The sequence below is a fragment of the Erinaceus europaeus genome, chromosome 10 (assembly GCF_950295315.1).
Source record: "Erinaceus europaeus chromosome 10, mEriEur2.1, whole genome shotgun sequence".
Classification (NCBI taxonomy): domain Eukaryota; kingdom Metazoa; phylum Chordata; class Mammalia; order Eulipotyphla; family Erinaceidae; genus Erinaceus; species Erinaceus europaeus.
The window spans coordinates 118,025,247-118,048,260 of record NC_080171.1 but is presented as its reverse complement, the minus strand read 5'-3'; the positions used below and the strand labels follow the sequence as shown (position 1 = coordinate 118,048,260).

The 23,014-nt window shown below is 43.6% G+C and overlaps 2 long non-coding RNA genes across 2 annotated transcripts in view; both read right to left on the bottom strand.

Moving 5' to 3' along the window:
• Positions 1-23,014, bottom strand: part of LOC132540946 (uncharacterized) — an 83,057-nt gene that overhangs the window by 32,423 nt on the left and 27,620 nt on the right. The window lies entirely within an intron of this gene.
• On the bottom strand, positions 391-13,092 carry LOC132540947 (uncharacterized). The gene is made up of 3 exons (XR_009552156.1): positions 12,801-13,092; positions 1,426-1,678; positions 391-734 (listed from the first exon to the last, which is right to left on the bottom strand). It is a non-coding gene; the product is annotated as an uncharacterized LOC132540947 (long non-coding RNA).

The window sequence follows — 23,014 nt, the reverse complement described above, 5'->3', positions numbered from 1 at the left end:
AGTAACTGTAGATATTCTGTCATATGTTGTACCTTCAGGAATTATTTATTTATTTTGAGAGAGAGAAAGAGGTTGAGAGAGAGAGTGAGAGAAAGAGAGAGAGAGGGAGAGAGAGAGAGAGAGAGAGAGAGGGAGGGAGGGAGGGAGGGAGAGAGAAAGGGGGGGAGAGATACTGCTTAACTCTGGCTTTGGTGGGATTGCATGTGGGACCTCAGAGCCTCAGGCATGAAAGTCTTTCTCGTATAATCATTTTGGTATCTCCCTAGCCCAGCACTTACTTATTTTATAGCTGTGGATTTGTATCCTTTGATTCCATTTATCTAATTTTGCCATCAATAATTTCCTTCCTTTGGCAACCACTGATCTGCTTTCTGCACTCATTCCCCTCACCCCTTAAAAAAAATTCCACATATAAGTGAGATGATTTGTTTTTGTCTGACACATTTCACTTAGCAGAATGCTCTCAAGTTTCATCCCAGTAGTTGCAAATGTCAGAATTGCCTTCTCTTTAATACCCGGATAAAGTCTCTCTCTAGATCACATCATCTTTACCTGTTCATCAAGTAGTGGACATTTCAGCTTGTCCTGTCGCTGCTGTTGTAAATCATGTTGAGGGGACAGGGAGTTGCATGTGTCTCTCCGTATTAGTGTTCCTGCTTTCTTCATGGAGGTACTCCATGGAATTGTTGACTCACATAGAAGCTCTAATTTTGATTTTTCGAGCAACCTCGATGCTGTCATAGAAATAGCAGTCTATACACTGCCAGATTGCACAAAGTTCCCCGTTCCTCCATATTCTTCCCAAGACATTCTGTTTCTTGTCTTTTGGGTAATAAACATATCACAATCTAAGTTGGGGGTGAGAATGTTTTGCAGACACTTATTATGGGGAGGTGACAAATTATACTCAGATGTCAATCACTGACCCTCTAATAAAATGATTAAAACAGAAAAAGAAACTAAAAAGAAACCCCATATAACAGGTATGAGGTACTATCTTACATCTGCTCTGATTTGCGTTTTGATTAGTGATATTGAGTATTTGCTTTTGTGTAACTGTTGTTCACATGCATATTTTTATTGGAAAAATACCTGTCTAGATTTTTCCATTGAACATTTTTTTTGGCTATTGAGTGTTATGATCTCCTTATATATATTTGACATAAGATACATGATTTGCAAATATTTTTCTGAAGTAGCGCCTTTCTGTCTTATAGAGAATATATATATATTTTTTTGCTGTATAGCTCTTTTTATAATAGTCTCTGTGAGAGAGAGAAGTGAAGATAGATGGATAGATAACAAAACACTGCTTTCCTAAAGATTATTTAGCAGATTGAAACCCGGAAGAGTAAAGCCACTGTTTTTATGGATTATCTAAAGTAAGGGAACAAACTTGGAACAGGCTTTCTACTTCTGACTTACCAGACTCTTGATGTTTGTTTTCTTGAAATGAATGCAACTCAGTCTAGAGTACCAGCAGGCAGCACCTGGGAGGCATGGAGTCCTCCTGGAGTGGGAACCGGATTGATGTGCAGTCCTTCAAGCTGCCCTTTCACTCAGTGGGCAGGCCCAGCCCTGTGTGTTAACTCTGTGAGGCGAGGCAGCTTGTGGTAACTGTGAGGTGGTGTGGTAGGAAGGGACTGCAGTTTCTCTCAGGGGCTAGAAGTGAGGTGAGCTGTGAATGGACACTTACCGTGAATCATGCTAATTTACCCAGCACTTAGGTGAAAGAAAATATTCATTGTTTACTCAGCCATGAATGGAAGTAATGTTTTCTTTTTCTTTTTAAAGTCAACCAACTGGAAGAATAAAATCTCTAATCTTAAGCTCCAGTGTATCAGTTTGAAAACAAACCTATCCTTTTGCGGTCAAATAAATGCTCTATTACTGAGCTTAGGAAGGATAAGACAGAGTTGTAAACTACCCGGCAAAGACATACACCGTCGCTTGGTGAAAATGGAGAAGACATGTAGGTTCCAGTTATTTCAATAAATCTTTTTTCTTCACATTAGCTAACTACAAAGTCAAACTAGCAGAGACTTCTGTAGTTACATACAACAAAAAGTACAGGATTAATTCAGGAAAGTGATTAGATAGACAAAAACAATAATAAAGAATAGTAACGAAAATGCTGAATAGAAGAATCTGATATCCCTATTTATATTATACAGATTATATTAATATTTCAAAAAGGTATGAGACATCCTCACTTTATGTCCTGCCACATTCTGGACACCAAGTTACAGATGCTGTTATGATTCCTTCCTGACTTCTCTGGGCAGACAATTTCACCAATTTGTCCTGGAACCTTGCCTCTCCAGAGCTCTACCCTACTGGGGGTATGGATCGAACTGCCAATGCCCAAGTCCAGTGAAGAAGCAATTACAAAAATCAGAACTCCTACCTTCTGCACCCCCAAAACAACTCTGATCTATACTTCCAGTGGGGGAGAAGTGATAGGAGGAAGAGGACACGAGGGCTCTGAACTCCAGCTCCATCAGGTCCCAGAGAGAGAGGATGGAAAGGGAAGAGATATTTGGATGAAGTAATAGGGTCATGTGTGGCTGGGAGGGGAAGAGAGGACTGGACCCAGAATAAAGAGGAGGCAATTCTGTACAAATGTAGACAGACAGCTGTAGAGATGATGATTAACCCATGTCTGCAGCCTTGGGAGAACCGCCGTGGAGGGATCAGGGATTCAGAACTCGGGCGGTGGGAATGGTGTGGAATTGCACCCCTGTTGACATGTAATTTAGTAAATTTAACTTGAATCACTAATAAAAAAGTATAAGACATGCAAATAACTGAAATAAGGTGGGCTTACTAGGTGAAAGATAAACTGACTGTTTTAAATATGCTCACATATTTAAAGAAAATGAAGTCTTTTATTTTCTTTAGTGGGGGGATTTACAGTTAACAGTAAAATACAGCAGTTAGTACATGTGTAACATTTCTCAATTTTTCACATAACAATCTAACCCCCCACCTGAATCCTCCTTCGCTATCATGTTCCAGGACCTGAGCACCCCTCCACCACCCCCACCACACATATCCCGGCATCCTTTACTTTGGTAGGTAATAATGTCTTACCCAATTGTTAATGCCAAAGACATAGAGATGATATAAAAATGAGCCAAAATGTAAATTTTGGGATTTAAAAATACAATAATTGAAATGAATTTTTACTACATGTTTATTTTAAAATGACTTGAGGAAATACTGACTCATAGGATTATTGTTGTCATAATGGTAGAATTCCATCTCCCCAAGATAGGTGTGAATACGAATCACCATCCACTAAACCATCATCTCCCTCCACTATAGAGCAGTAAATGCCTGACTCCCTTGCCCACCCCCGCCCATTTGCTCTCCTCTGAATCCTCAGATCTGTTGTGATAGACACTGCCCAATGAGGCCTCACCCTGCGTTATCCTTTGCTGGGCTCTTAGGTCCCACCTGTGAGTGAGATTATCTGGTATTTTCTTTCTTCTCCTGACTTACTCCACTTAACATGATTTCTTCAAGCACTGAAAAGCTTTACCAAAACATCTGACTAATTAATTTCACTACATCATCGAAACAACCCTTGTGTGTGGGGCTGGGTGGTGGTACACTTGGTTAAGTACACATATAACCATGCTCAGGGATCTTGGTTGGAGCCTCCGTTCCCCACCTGCAGGAAGGATGGCTCATGGGTGGTGAAGTAGGTCTGCGGGCGTCTTTTTCTCTCCCCCTGCCTATTTCCCCATCCCTCTCAATTTCTCTCTGTTCTGTCAAATAAAAATAAAGTAGAAAGAAAAAAAAAGAGAGAAAAAATGGTTGCCAGGGGGCTTGGATTCTTAGTGTCAGCCCTGAACCCCAGCTATAATCCTGGTAGCAATAACACACACACAGACACACACACACACACTCACTGACACACACACACACACACACACACACACACACACACACACACACACACACACACTCCAATCCTTGTGTGTGTATAAGAAATTAATATAATGCTATCCAACTTGTCAGGTGGACAAACTGAGTCTTAAAAAGCACATGCAACTTGCCCAAAGAGTGATAACTGGAAAAAATGAATTTCAGACTATACTTCCTATTTCCAAATTTAGAGCATACCACATTCACAGGGGACCTGGAAATGAGAGGTTGCTAACTGTGATCAGACTCTCCCTTTGGCTTGGTTTTGCCTGCCTTTCTTTGGGAATCCCCACTGAGGTCTGAACATTTAAGCAGAGCTTGTGAACTCATTGCACAGTACATGAAATGACTAGGGGTGGGGGGGGGTTGTGCTAATTTTGTATGCTGAGTGATTTTTTAAAAACCCTGGCAAACATCACTAAAGTGAGAGCCAAAGAGTACTTTCGAGGTAGTTTTATTCCTCCAGGAATCCATTACTTCATTCATCAGTTTTTATCAAGGTCCTTAGTCTGGTACCGCAAAGGGTGGTAGAGATCCAATGTCAACCATAATGGATAGAGGTTTTGCCTTCAGGGATGCAGGGTCAGTCTTTCACCCCATCCTCCAAATTCCTAGGTGAAGAAATTGACTTAAAGGAAGGAAATTACTTTGCCCTATCCCAGAAGACTGCGTAGTTTCTGGCATGTTCTTCTAACTCTCAAATTCCTTGCTTCCCCCTCTCTGCCCAACCACCGTTAGAAAGGAAAGGTCACCAATACAACTGTCCTGTCTAAATAGGAGTGAAAGAAGGACAAATATCCCATTTCTGGGACGGTAGTTTCCAAGCTCTGGTGTTTTTTTCCCATTCCTGACATGATTTATCATGATGTTCATTTGATGGCTCCTTGTGGGAAGAGAATTGGAACAACCGGAATGAGACCAGCAGAGAGTCAGTTCTCTGACTCTCCATGCTGCTACCCTCCCCTTCCCAGGGGTGTTAGGAAAACACTGAGAGTTCACTATCCTGACCTCCTCTCTGTGTTTGGAATGATCAGCCCACTGGTCCTGTCTCTGAGTAGGGCTACTGCATCCCAGGGGAGAAAGCTTAGTCTGGCAAGAGTTCAGATTCTTAGAAGTAATGTCTCCTCAATGTAGGAACCCCACACCCCCAAAACACACATGGGGGGGTCCTCACACTATAGCCCCAGATCCCACTCCACCTGAATCAAGACATCCGGTCACTTTGTTTCAGCAGGACAAAGAGTTCTTTCTTCCTAAGCCAGGATTTTATGTCTTTAATCTTTTCCAGAAGAAAAAAGTTCTCATTATGCCTGCATCTTATCACATAACTGTGTATCATAAAGATGCTGTTGTCGCCTTTTCCTTCTGATTAACTGGCCCTGAGTGATTCTAGCCAGTGTTATTAGTGGTGCCCTAAAAACAATGACACTAGTATCACTCAGCCATCATCAACAGAGGCCAGAGTCACAGGCACTACTGAGTAATCCACAAGACTCCTCAGGCTCTTCATAATAAACAATGACTTTGTCCAAACCACTGTGAAGAGAGCCTTGCCATGGAGATATGCTTTGGCACCTGCCAGCAGAGCCCGAAAGCCTCAGAAAGCTCAGTTCCAATATGTGGCTTCACTCACTGGCTTTGTTTCCTGAGTCAAAACAAAGTGATGAATAGCAGTGTGGCACCTGGAGTCCTAAGTGGCCAAGGAGGGCACAGGTGCTCAGATGCCAAAGACTCTTTGGAAAACAGCTTGACGATGAAGACGTTCTTTGTCTTTGAATGTGAAATGCAAAAGTCAGAGCCAAGCATGGATATTAAAACTGAGTGTCAGATTGTTTCGAGCCTGTCAAATCTTAAAGCAATGGGGTGTCGATGGCGACAAAGTGTAGTGATGCCACCAGTTCTCATCGCTTAGTGTCATGATGCTGGAAGTACCTAGATCCTGGGGAGCAGATAACAGGCCAACGACACCCAGACCAGGCCTGGTGTTAGACACCCTGCCTCGCTGGAAGAGGGGTTTAGTTGTTCTGGTTATTGGTGCAATTTACTTTCAAACTCTCTTGGAGATTTTCACACACAGCTGGATTTGGGAATTTGTGCCTTTGGTGAATGTCATGAGCTCTGTGGGAATCAGCAGGCCATGCACCAGTCTGTGACTTCAAAGTGTCTTGAAAAAAGGAGCCTGGTGGAAAGAGTGGTAGTCTCCCAGACAATGGAGAGGAAGAGCAGGCATAAGGCAGGGGCATGAGTGCATAGACCTCTTTGCAGGAGCAGGACAGCGGTGAGTTTGCAGGAGCTGGGTGTGCAGTCAAGAAATAAGATCTAAGACTAAAGGCACCCATAAAGAAGGGTCAGGAAGCCTCAGTAAGCAATGCAGAAGGAGCCTGCACTCTCTTGAAGAGTGATGGGAAGCCAAACTATGGCTTTGAGCAGCATAAGAGGCATCAGATGAGCAAATATCAAAGTAGTCAAGGGATATTTTGGATGGGATCATGCGGTGGCGCACCTGGTTAAGCGCACACATTACAGTGCACAAGGGTCCAGGCCCAAGCCCCTGGTCCCCACCTGCAGGCAGAAGGCTTCATGAGGGGTGAAGCAGGGCTGCAGGTGTCTCTATCTCTCTCTCCCTGTCTATGTCCTCCTCCCCTCTCAATTTCTTTCTGTATTTATCCAATAATAAGTAAATAAAAATAAAAAAGTTAACAAAATCAAGAAGCTTTTGACTTTGATTTGGAGAATACATTGGAACGTAATCTTAGAAAGACCTGCTATTTCTAAAATTTTATTTATTTATTTATTTATTTGCCTCCAGGGTTACTGCCACTGCTCCTGGAGGCCATTTTTTCCCCTTTTGTTGTCCTTGTTGTTTTATCATTGTTGTAGTTATTATTATTATTGTTGTTGTTGTTGCTGTCGTTGGATAGGGCAGAGAGAAATCGAGAGGAGGGGAAGACAGAGAGGGGGAGAGAAAGATAGACACCTGCAGACCTGCTTCACCGCTTGTGAAGCGACTCCCCTGCAGGTGGGGAGCTGGGGACTCAAACTGGGATCCTTCTGCCGGTCATTGCGCTTTGCACCATGTGCGCTTAACCCTGTGTGCTACCGCCCGACTCCCGAAAAACCTGTTATTTTAACTAAGATGAGGGTAACTGCAATCTGAGCAGAGAGACTGACCACAGAGGTGGAGTCATGACTAGTAAAATATCTGGTTGACAGGGTTTGCTGATGGACTAAACGTCAAAGGTAAGAGAAGCTTAACATTCCCAGAATGATTTCTCTGCACACATCCAATTATTTGACCCATGATCATCCTCTTCCCAAGCCCAGGGGCTCCAGATTTGGCCTCTCACTGACCCTAGGTCCCAGCCTAGCACTACCCTGCGCCGTTGTTTTTGCCCGTGTTGTTGTAGCCTCGTTGTGGTTATTATCATTGCCATTGTTGATGTTGTTCGTTGTTGGATAGGACAGAGAGAAATGGAGAGAGGAGGGGAAGACAGAGAGGGGGAGAGAAAGATAGACACCTGCAGACCTGCTTCACTGCCCGTGAGGCGACCCACCTCTGCAGGTAGGGAGCCGCCAGGCTCGAACCGGGATCCTTACGCTGGTCCTTGCGCTTCGCACCATGTGCGTTTAACCCGCTGCACTACCGCCCGACCCCCAAGCCTCAGTTTTCTAAGTCAAAACTAATGCTAGCAGCACAGCTGTGGTGGTAACATGCTTGGCTGCTATGGGGCTGGGTGTCCATGGAGGTGGCCCACATGTATCTGCACTGTGGGGATTAACTGGCTGTCAACCAAACCTACTCACTTCCCCGTTGCACCATTGGCATAACAGGGACTAGAAATACTGGTCTGGCTTTGCAAAATTTATTAACACAAGCAAGAGGAAATTGGCTTCTGGTGATCTTTCTTTTTTCTGTCTTGTTTGAGTGTGTATGTGTGCCCTCTTGCAAATCAGATGAAAAACAAAGCTACACTTTTTGAGGAGAAATTTGGATGGCATCATCCAGAGAGACACAAGTGGTTGAGGTCAGATTGAAAGCAGAGATTACTACTCCTTCAAAGAAGAAAAGACACAATGGATGGATCTTGGGGTGGGTGGGGGAAGCTTGGTGTTGGGAGCACTTGCGTGTGCAGATATCTAGCCCGTAGAACTTAGCCTTGAGGAAAATGCAAAATAGAAAAAAAGAAATTACATTTCTGGAGTATCTGGGAGTTCATGGAGAGGCTGGCTGGACTGAATGTAGAGAAAGTCAAGATGGAGAGACCTTGATGCAACATGTAGACATTAGTCCCCTTGTGAACGTGTACTTTTATTTATATTAATGATTTAATATTGATTTACAAGATTACAAGATAACAGGGGTACAACTCCACATGATTCCCACCACCAGAGCTCTGGATCCCTAATCCCTCCATAGTAGGCTACAGTAGTTCTCCCAAGGTTGCAGATATGGGCCAACTTTTATTTCTGTAGCCATCGTCTATATTTGTATGTATTTGGCCCCCTTCTTTTTAAGGTCCCCTCTTCTCTTCCTTTCCAAGTCACACGTACACCTATTACTCCATCCAAATGCCCCTCCCTTCTCCTTCCTCTCTCTCTGGATCCTGATGGAGTTGAAGTTCTCTCCTATTGGGAGTATGGACCAAAATCCTTTTTTTTTTTTTTTTGCCTCCAGGGTTATTGCTGGGGCTCAGTGCTAGCACCATGAATCCACTGCTCCTGGAGGCCACTTTTCCCCCCCTTTGTTGCCCTTGTTGTTGTAGCCTCGTTGTGGTTATTATTGTTATTGTTGATGTAGTTCGTAGTTGGATAGGACAGAGAGAAGTGGAGAGAGGAGGGGAAGACAGAGAGGGGGAGAGAAAGACAGACCCCTGCTTCACCGTCTGTGAAGTGACTCCCCTGCATGTGGGGAGCCAGGGAATCGAACCGGGATCCTTTCGCTGGTCCTTGCACTTTGTGCCACGTGCGCTTAACCCGCTGCACTACTGCTTGAGCCCATGGACCAAAATTCTTTATGGTACAGAAGGTGGAAGTTCTGGCTTCTGTAATTGCTTCTCCACTGGACATGGGTGTTGGCAGGTCAATCCATACCACTGCCTACTTCTGTCTTTGTCTAGTGGGGCAGGGTTCTGGGGAGATGAGGTTCCAAGACACGTTGATGAGGTTGTCTGCTCAGGGAAGTCAGGATGAAATCATGACAGCATCTGCAACTTGGTGGCTGAAAGGCAGCAAGAGAGAAAATGCTGGGTGACATGTGTATTTGTAGCCTCCAGTGTCTCTACCTTGTGGGAACCCGGTGAACACAGGGACATGTCCAGGAGACTATTCAGGCGGGTACGGTGGGTGGCAAAACCCTTTGTCTCTAAGCTTTTGTGTGGATTCTGAGCCTCCTCTCTTCAGCTTTGTTTTGGTGCACTCCCTCAATATGAAGAAGACTTTTGTGGCCGGTCCAGTGAGGCCTGAGAGGTACTCTGCATGACTAAGTTCACACTTGTGGCTCTTGAATCGCTGTTCATCCTGGGGTCTCCCTTGGCCTTGAAGAAGAAAGCTGGGTGACAGGAGCACTACCAGAAGCATGATTCTTTCCCGGAGTATGTTCTGTCTTTGCTCTGCCACCAGGGCTCAAGTGGAGCGTAACTGAAGCTAACTAGTCATTAAGATGAGGTGGGAGGAGGAAGTTCAGAGCAAAACTTACCCTCCTTCCTGGAAAACAGCCTTGAACTGTGGTTTGAAATAAAAGATGCTCTTTAAGGAGTAATCGCATTTTCAAAAACCACATCAAATGGAAAACCCAGAACCACAGAAACTCTGGGCTTGGCCTTGAGCTGGAAGATGTTGCAACCACGTGAACCAGCAGTGACCTAGCTGGGGTGCCTGGGAGGGGGCTGGTCTCACCTGAACCGCCACTTGAGCTCAAAGAACAGACACTCCCAGAGTTAAAGGCCCTGCTCAGCTTCTGAATGCTGAAATCCCTTAACAACAACAACAACAACAAAAACTTAGAGTAAATATCTTTTGGGAAGGTGGAATAATACAAATATGGGTCCAAAACTTACAGTCTGCTGTGCTTTGTAGTTCTTCACTAGTTTTGAGGGAATTTGGAGAGAGAGGTTTCTTTTTTTTAAGTTTTTTTAAAAAATATTTATTTATTTATTTCATTTTTGTTCCTCTTGTTGTTTTTATTGTTGTTGTAGCTATTGTTGTTGATGTCGTCTTTGTTGGATAGGACAGAGAGAAATGGAGAGAGGAGGGGAAGACAGAGAGGAGGAGAAAAAGATAGACACCTGCAGACCTGCTTCACTGCCTGTGAAGCGACTCCCCTGCAGGTGGGGAGCCGGGGGCTTGAACTGGGATCCTTTCACCGGTACTTGTGCTTTGCGCCACGTGTGCTTAATCCGGTGTGCTACCGCCTGATTCCCTTCTTTTTATTATTTTTTAAAAAATAATTATCTTTATCTATTTATTGGATAGAGACAGCCAGAAATTGAGAGGGAAGGAGGTGATGGGGGGGGGGGGAGGGAGGGAGAGAGACCTGCAACACTGCTTCACCATTCACAAAGCTTTCCCCCTGCAGGTGAGGACTAGGGGCTTGAAGAGAGCCAGGTTTCTGCCATTTGATTCCACAATTTATCAAGAGAACACATGGTCTTGGAGATTAAAGTTGTTTGTTAAGTGCCTGTCTTGCTGTGGGCAAGTTTTGGGGAAGGAAAGGACTTCTCTGAAATCTGAAAGGTCTGGATGAAGGCCCTGGAGACAGTGACATTCTAAGAACTCTGCCCGTGAAATGTCAGTAATGGAGGTCTGAGGACTGTCTTTAGTGGTTGGTGATTCCTAATGTTAATAAAGTTTCTCATCAACTAAGTTGCTTGTCCTTCAACATGTGAGATCTGTATGCAGCATCCTGAATGCTCAGCACCTCAAAGAAAGGAAAGGACACAGCCCAGGATCATCGTTTGTAGCCTCACCATCTCAACTGCTCTTGGCTCTTGTCTGTGGTGGAGGGGGAGTAGAAGAACCAGACGTGGGAGAGTGGGATGTGGAAGGGCCAGAAGCACAGGTGGGTAAGGAGTTTTCTTTGGCATCTGAAGAGAGTGGTGTGAAAGGGTGGCTGCCACTTGTACCTTGTGTGTGTGTGTGTGTGTGTGTGTGTGTGTTTTGAGGCAGGGAAACACTAAAGGAAATATGGCCCAAAGGGCTGTGTGGTGGTGTACCTGGTTGAGCACACATGTTACAATCTGCAAGGACCTGGGTTCAAGCCTTTAGTCCCCATCTACGGAGGAAAGCTTCATGAGTGGTAAAGCAGGGCTGCAGGTGTCTCTCTCCCTCTCTACCTGCCCCTTTCTCTCAATTTCTGGCTGTTTCTATCCAATAAATAAATAAAGATAATTAAAAATAAAATAAAAAGAACAGCTTAAAAAACAAAAGAAAGACGGGCTAGAGAAACTATACAAAGTTTTGCTATGTCTGCATTATTTACAATAGCCAAAGTGAGGAAGCAGCCTAAATGCCCATTAGCAGACGACTAGCTAAAGAAGTTATGGTGTTTCTATTCCATCCTCTGCAATAAAAAAGATGATAGTGTGTCCTTGGGGACAAAATGGATAGGACTAGAGATGATGATGCTTAGCAAAGTTAGTAAATAGATGAAAGACAACTGCCAGACAGTTTCACTCATATGTGGAGTCTAGGGATCAGATTTACATGAACTTACCAAAAAAAAAAAATCCAAACAAAATAGAAGCAAGAAAACTGTTTGTAAGATTTGTGAGAACTATGATGGCTATCTTTGGGAGGTGGGAGGGTGGAGATACAGAGCTTTGGTGGTGGTGTGCTGTGGAATTATACATTATAATATTTTTTTAAAGAAGTGTTCTTTTAAAATTATCCTTATTTATTAGATAGAGACAACCAGAAAACGAGAGGGAAGAGGGAGATAGGGAGAGAAAAAGAGAGACACCTGAAGCTTTACTTCACCACTCACAAAGCTCTCTCCCTGCAGGTGGGGACCAGGGACTCGAAGCCAGGTCCTTGTGCCTTGTAATATGTGCACCTAACCAGGTGCACCACCACCCAGTCTCACATTGTAATCTTGTAATCTTGTAACAAGCCATTATTAATAAAAACGCCACCACCGGGTCTCACATTATAATCTTGTAACAAACCATTATTACAAAAAGTTATTAAGAAGAAACACCAAAAGAAAAAGAAAGTTTTTCTATGAGTCAGGAGTGAGATTTCTCTTTGCCATTTCCCCCAGAGATAGCTGCTCAGTCTGGTGCTCAGCCTGTGGCTGCTCTGAACACAACAGTGAGCCAGGCCAGCTGCAGGTGCTGAGGGGCAGTGAGCCTGGGGGCTGGGGGAGACATTTCAGGCAGATGTGTCCCTTTTGCTGTGCTTTCTGAGGGACCATCACCTGGTCTGCCTACTGTCAACACTTGAGCACCAAAGATCCATTCCTGGCTGAAGCCCCATGGGCAGAATAATATCTAAAGCATCTTAACTGACTGTTTAATCCAGGTCTGCTTTTTTATCTGATAAAAAGCATAGAACATAGGGAGTCTGGCCATAGCGCAGCAGGCTAAGCGCAGGTGGCACAAAGGGCAAGGACCGCCATAAGGATCCTGGTTTGAGCCCCCGGCTTCCCACCTGCAGGGGAGTCGCTTCACAGGCCGTGAAGCAGGTCTGCAGGTGTCTGTCTTTCTCTCTTCCTCTCTGACTTCCCCTCCTCTCTCCATTTCTCTCTGTCCTATCCAACAATGACGACATCAATAACAACAATAGTAACTACAACAATAAAACAACAAGGGCAACAAAAGGGAATTAAATAAATAAACAAACATAAAAATACATAGAACATTAAGACTCACCATCTTCAGCAATGCCCAGTTGTGTGGTATAAAGTGCTCTGACATTGCTGTAGGTTCAGCTCCACCGTCCACCTTTAGCTTTTGCAAACACTAAAACTCTCCCTACTGCTGAAACACAATCTCCATTCCTCACCCCCTCCCATTCTGGGTAGTCACCATGTACTTGCTGCTTCCAAGAATTTGATGTCTCTAGTTCCCGCATATAAGTGGAAAAATAATGATATTTGTCTTTCCGTGATTGGCTTGTTTCCTTTTCCCTAAGGCTCTCAAGGCTCATGCAGGTTGTAACATGTGTCCAAATGTCCTTCTTAAAGCTGAGTAAGATTCTACTGTGCGCATAGACCACACTCATCTGCCAGTGGGCACTTGGGTTGCTTTCGCCCTTTGGCTAATTATGACTGACACTGGTAGGAATGTGGGCCTACAAATCTCTTGTTCAGACTGCTTTCAGTTCTTTTGGGCATATATCCGAAAGTAATATTGTTGGATTACATGACACTCTATTTTGAACTTTTTGCATAATGACCATATTATTTTCTCTTTAAATATTTTTATTTATTTTATCTATTTTGGATAGAGACAGAGAAATCTAGAGGGAAGGGAAAGGTAGATGGGGGTGAGAGAGAGAGAGAGAGAGAGATGAGCAGCTCTGCTTCATCACTTATGAAGTCCCTCCTGCAGGTGGCTACTGGAGACTTGAACCCAGATCCTTGTACACTGTGATATGTGCACTCAACCAGGTGCACCAACACTCCCCCATATTTTTTTCTATAGTGAATAGATCATTTTCCACCAACAGTAGACAAACATTCTACTGTCTCCGTATCTTTACCAACATTTCTTTTCTTTTTTCTTTAATTTAAAAAAATATTTATTTATTTATTTTCCCTTTTGTTGCTCTTGTTTTTTTTTTTATTGTTGTTGTAGCTATTATTGTTTTTGTTATTGATGTTGCTGTTGTTGGATAGGACAGAGAGAAATGGAGAGAGGAGGGGAAGACAGAGGGGGGAGAGAAAGACAGACACCTGCAGACCTGCTTCACCGCCTGTGAAGCGACTCCCCTGCAGGTGGGGAGCCGGGGGCTTCAATCAGGATCATTGAGCCAGTCCTTGCACTTTGTACCACGTGCGCATAACCCGACTCCCATCTCCCTCCCTCCCTTCCTCCCTTCCTCCCTTCCTCCCTTCCTCCCTCCCTTCCTCCCTTCCTCCCTTCCTTCCTCCCTTCCTCCCTTCCTCCCTTTCTCCCTTCCTTCCTTCCTTCCTTCCTTCCTTCCTTCCTTCCTTCCTTCCTCCCTTCCTCCCTCCCTCCCTTCCTCCCTTCCTTCCTTCCTTCCTTCCTTCCTTCCTTCCTTCCTTCCTTCCTCTCTCTTTTTGATAGTATTATCTTAATGGCTATGAAATAATATTTAACTTTGTCCTACTTTCTTTTCACAGAAAGTCATAACATGCTGCTTCTAATCCCACCCCGTTACTCAGGCCCACCCAATGGATCCTGGCATTCTTTCTGTGAGGTGTGTTGATTCTCAACTATTTGTTGGTGCCCTTACATTCAAGACGTTACCCAAAGGTAGCTCTATATTGGGGATTTCTGTGCTCCTCCTGTAAAGAAATAGCAGCCCTTTATGCTGTCGCTGGACCCTTGCCTTGGTTTTTTTTTTCACCACAATCATTCTACCATCAGAACATTAGATAGCACTAATTTCCTCAGCTGCTTTCCAGCCCCCTCAGAAGATCAGTGGCAAGAAGGGGGGGGGGCTTCTACTTTATTCCTGGCTCAATCTTCAGCACCTGGGACATCTCCTTTTTAAAAATCAATTTTATTAGTGATTTAATATTGAGTTACAAAATTACATGGCAACAGGGGCATAATTTCACATCGTTCCCACCACCAGAGTTTTGGGGAACTGTTTATATTGGACCACAAACCAAGACTTTAGAGATTTGTAGAGTCCACAGGTACAGATGTTTAGAGAATGATTTGTAACCAGTTTTTTAAAAAAATCTTTATTTAGACAACCAGAAATCAAGAGGAAAAGGGGAGATGGAGAGGGAGAGAGACAGAGAGACACCTACAGCCCTGCTTCACCACTCACAAAGCTTTCCCTTTGAAGGTGGGGACCAGGGGCTTGAACCTGAGTCCTTGGACATTGTAACATGTGTGTATTGTCTAGGAGAACTAGTGTGTCAACCATGCCCAAATTCTAATTCAGAGTTTTCTGGTACATCATTATATGATCTAAAATGATTAATTCACTTTCTTCCACTTTAAATATTTTCTGGTAAAAAAAAAAAGTGAGGCGAGGCTCGTGAAATAACTTACTCAAAACGATTTTTTAAAAATAGTCTTTATTTACTGGATAGAGAAAAGCCAGAAATCAAGAGGGAAAGGAGTAATAGAGAGGGAAAGAGACACACCTGCAGCCCTGCTTTACCACTTGCAAAGCTTTCTCTGTGCAGGTGGGGAGTGGGGACTGTGGACTCTAACCCAGGTCCTTGCACATTGTAACGTGTGCTCTCAATCAGGTGCACCCCCAGCAAGCCCCAGAATAACTCATTTGGATAGTGTGTTTCTTTGCCATATGAGTAACCCAGGTTTGAGCCAGGCCCCTACCACACTGAAGGAAACTTAGGTGCTGTGGTCTCTCACACTCTCTCTGTCTGCTCTGCCTTTCTGTCTCTATCAAAAACAAAAGCAGAAATTGAGAAACTGTGGGGTGATGATCAATTCAGTCCTGCCCCATTATCAGGTGTCCTAAGGGCTCTACCCTCTTGCTTGGAGGTTAATTCACTGAACCGGGCCTTTTCTTGAGGTCAATGATTGTCACAGCAGGGTAGTACCACCTGTTTTGATTCTACTTAGGACTTTCAGTCAAGAATGAAAGGTTCATTTTCCCCCAATATATTTTTTTACTTATTTGTTTATTTTGGACAGTGAAACAAATTGATAGGGGAAGGGGAGATGGAGAGAGAGAGAGGGGGGGGAGAGACCTGTAGCCCTGCTTCACTGCTCAGAGAGCTTCCCCCTGCAGGTGGGGACTGAAGGCTTGGACCTAGGTCCTTCTGTATGGTAACAGGGGTGTTTAACTGGGTTTGTCTGTTGGGCAGTACGCCAGCTCCCCCCTGCTTAACGCTGTGGTCTATTTACATAATCACTGTTTTACCTGAGAATCACTCTGCCTGCAGGGCACTGGTTTAATCCTACTGGTTCACACTCTTTTTGCACTGCCCCCTCTCCTAGTCACACCATGTTTTCCATCACTAGTTTCCACTGTCTTTTCGCTCCAAGCTCTCTACGTCACGTCCTATATTCCACCCTACTATTTCCTTCTTGGCGAGTATAAATACAGATGCTCTTCTGATTAAACATTAGACTGCCTTCTGGCTCTGCGAGTCCCAGAGTCTCTCTCTCTCCTGCGACGTTAGCTCAGCACAAGTTCCTGATCCCTCTCCCACACAGCAGCCTAGGTTGGCTCCAGTCGAGTTTTCTCCAACCCAGAGAGCACATGCTTGGGACGAAGCACCCTCAGGCTCTCCCGGTCCCTTGAAAAATTAATCTTTGGGGGCCAGGCAGTAGCACAGTGGGTCAAGTGCACATAGTGCAAAGTGCAAGGACCACTGAAGTGTCCTGGTTCAAGCCCACCTGCAGGGGGGGTCGCTTTGCAAGTGGTGAAGCATGTCTGCAGGTGTCTACTTTTCTCCCCTCTCTATCTTCCCCATCTCTCTCAAATTCTCTCTGTCCTATCCAATAATAACAACAGCAGCAACAACAATAATAGTAACATCAACAACAATAACATTAAAAATGACCACCAGGAGCAGTGGATTTGTAGAACCCCAGCGATAACCCTGGAGGCAAAAAAAAAAAGTTAATCTTTAATGGTTTACTGGCAATTAATACATATTAGGTTTTCTCTTGGACTCCTTCTCCTTATGCAGTGAATGATGTTAGTAGCTTTCCTAAAATCTGTCTACCTTGGCCAGCCTCATTGCATCTGAGCCCCAGACATACCTCTGATGCTGCAAGCCCTTCCTGATATGCTGGGAACTGGTCCACTGCAGGGGTGGCAGGCTTCCCGGGGAGTGCTCAGGACGGTTTATTGTTTCTGAATTAAACAAATGAAGAATGTGATTCAATTAGAGGCAGCATAATATAAACCAAGATGGATTTATATTTAGCAAGGCGGAGACACGTGGGAAAGACTGGAATCTCCTTCATGGCCGGGCTGGCAAGCTGGCATTGAAGTGACAGGGCCCTGGTGTCTCCATGCTGTCCTCACCTCGCCCAGGCTTGTCCCCAGATGTCCGTCTCTTAATAGCCCGTCTTCTGGGAAAGCAAAGCTCTCAACTTTTCGTCCAAGAGTCTCTTTTTTCTCTTTACTAAAGACCTTGCAGGGCAGAGTCACACTGTCCTATTTCCTTGTCCGCCAGTGGGTGATGGTACCTCAGAATTATCCAATGTGACTTAAATTTTATTTTTGTTATTAGTGATTTAACAGTGGCTTACAAAATGATATGATTTAAAGGGTATAGTTTCACACCCTATCTGGTGTCTGCAAAGCATGATACCTGCCACCAATGTCCTATGCCCTGATACAAAATCCAAGAGACATTGTGGCTACCATCCCCCAAGTTCATTTACTTAAACCATTTATATTTCACATATCGATGAAAGTATCCAGGAATAGTCTTTCACCTCTACTTATTTCAGTTAGCATAAGCTTTTCCTACTATATCTATTTCATTCCAAATGATAGAATATCATATTCTAATGGAGTGTGTTTATTGTATATGATTGTATACGACCTTTATTTATTTATTTATTTATTTTGCCTCTAGGGTTATTGCTGGGGCTCAGCGCCTGCACTACAAATTCACTGCTTCTGGAGCCATATTTCCCATTTTGTTGCCCTTGTTGTTATTGTTATTGCTGCTATTGTTGGATAAGACAGAGAGAAACTGAGAGAGGAGGGGAAGTCAGAGAGGGGGAGAGAAAGACAGACACCTGTAGACCTGCTTCACCACTTGTGAAGTGACCTCCCTGTGGGTAGGAAGTCGGGCTTATACCAGAATCCTCATGCTGGTCCTTGCACTTTGCATCAAGTGCTTTTCATCTGCTGAGCTACTGCCTGCCCACCCCCCATTTGTTTGTTTTTAAATTTATTTTTAAACATACTTATTTACTTATTTGTTGGATAGAGGGATAGTGAGAAATTGAGAAGGAAGGGGGAGATAGAGATGGAGAGAGACAGAAAGACACCTACAGACACTAGGCACCCTCATATATGACTTATGTTGAGGAGTGTTCCTTCTTTTCCCACCTTATTGAAGATATTTATTATAAATTGATGTTCAATCTCGTCTAATGTTTTTCTAGCATCTATTGACATAATCATGTGGTTTTTATATTTATTTCCCCAATGTGATTTTTCAAATAGATTTAAAAGTAGTGGGATGTTAATACACTGGGACTACGCTTCCATTCCAAATCCCAGAGAGCACTGAACAGATCTTGGTTATAATTCTGCATGGGTCATTGTGAGAGGAAAACAAGATGGGCAGGATTCCAGAATTTCCCTTAGGAAAGGAGAGCGGGGGTGGACCCACATCTTATGATTGCCTATTATTGCATTCTTTATTCTGGTCCCTGCAGCAAACTGGGTATCACGGCGCTGCTTTAAACCACAGCAGTACACTGCTCGTGGCTGGTGTGATCAGGAACCCACATCACTGCTTTTAACCAAGGAGACTGAGACAGACAGACATGCTGATTTTTCCCTTCCACATTCATTTTGTTGGGATTTTATATAATCTCAGTTTCAGATGGGTCTGATTAAAAAAAATGGAAACTTTTTAAATATTTATTTTAGGATAGAGCAGAGTAAATATGCTATAGAAGTGAGAACTATACTGCTAACTATTGGGAGCAAGAAGTTGCAAACAAGTCAAGGGGGGAGGCTAGAGTAAATCCTATGGTTTGGGGTTAGAACCAGAGGTTCTAAGACTCATGCCTTCAGTGTCCAATGCAGACAGACACAATGGTATAGAAACTTGCTAGGTGGGGCTAGGGAGATGGGATAATGATTATACAAAAAGACTTTTAGTGCCTGAGGCTCAGACAGTGACCTTGGTTCAGTCCCTAGCACTACCATAGACCAGACTTTAAATAAATAAATAAGTATAAAAAATAAACTTGCGGGAGTCGGGCGGTAGCACAGCAGGTTAAGCACATGAGGTGTGAAGCGCAGGGACCAGCATAAGGATCCTGGTTCAAGTCCCCAGCTCCCCACCTCTAGGAGAGTCGCTTCACAGGCGGTGAAGCAGGTCTGCAGGTGTCTGTCTTTCTCTCCCCATCTCTGTCTTCCCCTCCTCTCTCCATTTCTCTCTGTCCTATCCAACAACGATGACATCAATAACAACAATAATAACTACAACAATAAAAATGAACTATCTACATGAAAACATAAGTGATGGCCTGCCTCACACCACAGCCAAAACCTCATTCTCGTTGTATAAAATACAAAGTACTAAACTTCTAGAAGAACTTTAACAGTATAGTACTGTGCCCCTTAGTGGGAAAAGTTTTTATTTTTTATAGAAACAGTACAAATAAAAAATAGAACATAACAGTAAATTGGACTCCTATTAATATTTGATATTTGGGGGTTGGGGAGGCGACTCAGTTTTGGGTTTGATCCCAGGTAAATAATGAAATGGTGCTTTGTTCTCTCTCCCTCTCTCTTTTTCTCTCTCCCCCAAAATAGTAGTCAGGATTATCAGCAGACACCTACAACAAAATGAAAGAGCAAAACACCAACTGGAAGTGTTGGGAAATTGTGAGGATGTGGTTGAGCTCAGCAGGGCTCACAAAGCACCCTGCATTCCTGATACTACGGGCTATTGTTTTGTCTGAAAGATCCCCACCCACTCCATTCCTTTGATCTATCTTCTTTCTATCCTCAAGACTCTCCCTGCCTACAGGGTAGTATTAAACTTACCAGTTAAAACCCTCGCAATAGTTGCTAAGGAAGTTCCTACCTTTCCAGCCCATTTTGCCTTTCTCTGCCCCTTTCTTAGCCATTTCCATTTCCGACTTGCCACTTCCGGGTCTGCCCTTTAAAAGCCTCAGCTCTCTGATTAATAAAGATTTACATTGCCTCGAGGCATGAGCTTGGTTCATGAGTCATCTCCCTCGCGTTGCTGAGTGAGTAGCAGCTCAGGCTGACTCCAGTCGAGTTCTCTCCTCTCTCCAATCCAGAGAGTACGCACCCAGGAAGAGGCATCCCCACGCTAGCCCGGCATGGAAGAAAATGACTGTAAAATACTTAAGTCACAGATGATTACTATTTCAGAATATGTGGACACTGTTGAGTCTAATCTTTCCGAGAGGACAGTCTATTCTCCAAAACAGTCATTATCAGGCAAAGGAGAAGAATTAGGAGTTAATTATTGCACAAAAACTGTAGGACTGCCTTTATTTCCTAAGAAGAATGTGAGGAATTCACAGAAGCTAGCAAGCAAATGAAATTGTAGGGCCTTGGTCACTTGGGTAAAGAAAAATGGTTCATTGCTTCCAACCTAGTAGGTTGGTTCATGCTTCCAACCTAGTAGGAAAGTGCTAAAGTGGTTAATACTTCAGCTTCCTTTGAACAGCAGCTGAGAGTTGCTCAGCAGGAAGGGAGCCAAGTCCGCCAAGATGTCCTGAGACAGCCTCGAAGGGGTGCCAGATATGGAGACCACCCTTCAGGTAAAAAAATGTTTTGGATGAGTAGAAACAGCAACTCTTCTTGGAAAATGTTGTGGACTCAGGAATTTATATTTCTTTGATCCCTTTGCCTGCAAGGATATTATGTTGCTTCTTAAAAGAAAGAAGGGAATTGTTAAAATCTGCATTGTTTTTGCTGCTAATTATACTTTACTCTCCTTTATTCTCCTCTCACACACTCCCTCTCTCCCCGTTACCTTCTCCCCTCTTCTTCTGTTCTCTCCTTCTATACAGTATCTGTGGGGGATAAGCTATTTTAATGTGGGACTGTGTGAGAATATGTGTTGTCTCACGGGGTTTCACTGCAATTACTACCTTTTATGAAGCTTAGAAAAAATGAATAACATCCTATTTAGGAAAATTTGTTCTAAGGCTTGCTTTCTTCTCTAGAATTCTAAAAAAAAAAATTCTGATCACTTTTGTGTGAAGGAAAAAAGAGTTAGTAGAACCCTACCTAGTTTTTTTTTTTTTATTATTTTACCCCTTCTCCTTTATTTTTATATCCAGGAGTGAGTGGAAAAAAACCAATCCTTTTCAAAATCACTGCCTCTGTGGCAGTTCAGACATGCTCTGTTCTGTGTATATAAAGCATGTCAGGACTGATTAAATTATCTAATTAAAACAATGACCACAAAGAGCCTGTTTATGTTGGCTGGAGAAGGTCAGTTTGGGGTTTTATACTCTGTCCTGCTCAGGGTCCTCCCCTCCTCACATGCACTCTTCCCAGAAGGACCATCAACTCCACTTCATTCAGTTTGCTCCAGAAACTTGAGGGTAGGTCAGGGCTCACTTTGGCTGGGACTAAAGATTGTCCTTTTGGATACTGGAGATACTTGCCATGTCAGTCTCTGTTCACTGTAGAGACTTCAAATGTGAAATATCAAGCAATTCACCAAGTTGCAGATGCTACCATGATCCCAACCTGACTTCCCTGGACAGACAACCTCATCAATGTGTCCTGAAACCCCACCTCCCCAGAGCTCTACCTCACTAGGGAAACATAGAAACAGGCTGGGGGTGTGGATCTACCTGCCAACATCCATGTCCAGTGGAGAAACAATTACAGAAGCCAGAACTCCCACCTTCTGTACCCCCAAAATAATTTTGGTCTATATTCCCAGAGAAGGGTAAAGAATAGGGAATTTTCCAATGGAGGGGATGGGACACAGAACTTTGGTGGTATGAACTGAATGGAACTGTACCCCTGTTATCTTTATAATCTCATTAATCATTAATAAATCACTGATAAAAATTTTAAAAAGTCAGGGAATTATTATAATCCATCTATTTGGCCAGCTGAACTGTTTGTAGTGTGATGGCTTGCTCCTTGGGATCTTAGAGCTTGTTTACTAGTCACAACAAAAATGCCAGGAAAATTGCAGCTGCTGTTCAGATTCTCCTGAATCACCATTTGGTAATGGACTAATTTGCCATCTCTCTTTTTTGTCCTCATGCGGTGGAGACCAAAGCAAGGCACAACTCAGAGGGCAGTAGTTAATTGATCCTAGGTCTCAATCTGCCTCTCGAGGATAGGATATTAGTGATGGTTCATTATAGTCAAGCCGGTTCAGGTTTCTCTGGCCTGGAGTAAAACTTGGAGCACATCATAGAAATGTGCTATGCATGGTTTCATTTCAATGCAGCCATCAGGGAGAACACAGTCTGGCCTGGGCTGTGAGCCCAGCACAGGGTGTAAAAACATTTCTGTGGGAGTTAGATTTGTTCTGTGGGTCTCACAGTCATTCAGTAAAGTGCTCCCTTTGAGGATGTTGGTCCAATATCCTATAAGTCCTTGGAATGCAAGCCAAATATTCAGGCTCATTCTTATTACTTTTTTTTTTTCCTACCATGCCCAGAAAATGAAGGGCTGCTGAATGGGCAGTGTCTAGAATGAAGGGAAGATTTTTTTTTTTTTTTTTTGCCAACCTTTGAGGGCATGGTAGTTCTTGATAGTGAAAGGGGAAAGTACAGTAGCCGTCAGTGCCCACAAGATAATTGAAAATGGACTCCACCACTGTCTGATGCTTCTTTCCATCTCTTTCTTCTTTCTTCTTCCTGAATTTGCTTAAACATTAACTGTCAACTATGAGACATCAGTGTTTACATATTGAATATTTTAAAAACATCTTCATTCTTTTTTTTTTTTAACTTTTATTTATAAAAAGGAAACACCAACAAAAAACACAGGGTAAGAGGGGTACAACTCCACACAATTCCCACCACCAGAACTCCGTATCCCATCCCCTCCCCTGATAGCTTTGCTATTCTTTATCCCTTTGGGAGTATGGACCCAAGGTCAATGTGGGTGCAGAAGGTGGAAGGTCTGGCTTCTGTAATTGCTGTAAATTCTGTAACTGAACATGGGTGTTGACAGGTCGACCCATACTCCCAGCCTGTCTCTCTCTTTCCCTAGTGGGGAAGGGCTCTGGGGAAGTGGAGCTCCAGGACAC